We start from the raw sequence: 2,216 nt of genomic DNA, 5'->3' as shown, positions 1-2,216 counted from the left end.
TAAGCTATCTCCCCTTATAGTGCTTAATTTTAAGAGAAAGAATGCAAACTGTTTTTTTGTTTTTTTGTTGTTTTTTTTTTTGCATAATGTTTGCTCAAAACATATTTTGATTCTGGAGAGATTTAATGTAAAGATTTCAATTCCTGCCCACATGATAGGAAAGGATGTGATTTAGCTATCACTTAAATGAGCACATAGCAAAATATTAATTCAACCTTATCTGTAAAATGAAGAGATTGGATTGTAAAGGTCAGGGGAAGAGCCCCACACAGCACAATCACAAGTGCAAAGGCCTTGAAGCCTGAGATCCCCAGATGTGATTTTCTGTGACCAGCTCGGACAGCCTCGTGAGTGGAAGCTCTGGTTGCATTGAGATTGCATCATCAACGGGAGGTGTCTCCTTCTCTAATTGGCTGTGCATGTGACTCATAGACCCTATATAAGCTATGGGGATCAGGAAGCAGGTGGAATTTTACTAGGAGTGAGCAGGTGGTCAGCTAGGGTAGGATGTGAACATGAGGAATAAAGACCTTGAGCTTGCATGCAGTGCCCTCGGGTGCTCTGTTAAATGCTCAGTGGGGTCATGGTCAGAGATCTCTGAAGACCTCTGACTGAGGTAAGATTGGTAAAGAACCATTGTGCGAGACAGTGGCTGGAGATTTTCTGAAGGCCTGGGAATTAGGCGTGACTGGTAACGGTAGTTTCTGGGTGAAACTACATTGGACTAGATAGTCTTCTTTGGTCCATATCAGCTCTAAAATTTTATCAACAAGAGAAGAACAGTATTGCATCTGATAAGGAAAGCATCTATACTTTTGACTACAAGCAAATACAGTGACCATGAATTATATGTCTGACTCACAGCAAAAAACTCAGGACAGCTGCGATGTATGAACTAAGAATCCTATTTTCTACATCTTTTCTTATTTCTTTTGCTCTCTTCCTATCCTCAAACCCCAGTTTCTCTTCCCCCATACTCATTGTTGTTGTAATCAGAGCTATGTCTCTACTTTGATCAGTTGGATCATAATGGTCCAAAGCTTCTTAAACTGTGAGTCACAACCCCATGTAGAGTACATAACTGAGTGTGAGGGATACAAAATTATATTTTGAGTAATTTTTTATTATATATATAGGTAATATATTTTATTATAATATATAATGTATTTTATACTTATTTTACATACCTATATATGTATATATCGTATAAAAATTTCTCTAGCAAAAAAAGGTATTACTAATGAAAAAAATGTCCTGGTATAGTATATAAAGAACTGGACCTGGAGTCAAGAAGACCTGAATTCAAGATAATTATTAGCTATATAACCCTGGGTGAATCATTTAACCTCCATTTGCCTCAGTTTTTCCATCTGTAAATAGGGACAACAACGCCCTATGTCTAGAGTTGTTTTAAGGTTTAGTAAGACAATAATTACAAAATGCTTAGCATAGTGCCTGGCACATAAGTAATTGCTATATAAATGTTAGTTAAGAGGTAAAACTAAGTAGTGAAGAGAATGCTGGATGCAAACTCAGGAAGATATAAGTTTGCATACTTCTTCAGTGGGATTTACTTTGGGATCTTGGGCAAATCACTAAGTCTTCCTAAATTTCAGTTTCTTAATGTGTAAAACAGGGAAATAATAGCATCTCATGAATTTTTATGAGAATCAAACAGGATAATTTATATAATGGATGTTACATTTTGACATACTCAAAATACTATACAGATATGAACTACGTATCAAAATTAAAACTAATATAGTAGAGTATGACTGAGCTGTTAGGTGGTATAATGGATGAAGTGCTTGTCCTAGAGTCAAGAAGATCCCATCTTCCTGAGTTCAAATATGGCCTCAGACATTTAGCAGCTGTATGACCCTGAACAAGTCACTTAACACTGTATGCCACAGTTCCCCTTCAATAAAATGAGCTGGAGAAGGAAACAATAAACCACTCCAATATTTTTTGCCAAGAAAACCTCAAATAGAGTCATGAAGAGTCAGGCAAACTGAAAGAGTATAACAAGATTTGAGCCCAGCCTTGTTATACATTGAAGAAGGATATTAGGATTTCTGCAGATAAAATTAGGGTCTTACAGCAGACTACATTATGGACAAGGGGCAACCAAGTCCTGGTTTTGCAGGGCCATAAGCAACCTGGCCCAGCAATTTTTAAGGGGGTATCCAGAAGTGATAAAGTCAATGGTAGGTTAA

This window comes from Sarcophilus harrisii, chromosome 1 (assembly GCF_902635505.1).
Source record: "Sarcophilus harrisii chromosome 1, mSarHar1.11, whole genome shotgun sequence".
NCBI classification, from domain to species: domain Eukaryota; kingdom Metazoa; phylum Chordata; class Mammalia; order Dasyuromorphia; family Dasyuridae; genus Sarcophilus; species Sarcophilus harrisii.
This window is presented reverse-complemented; position numbering follows the sequence as displayed.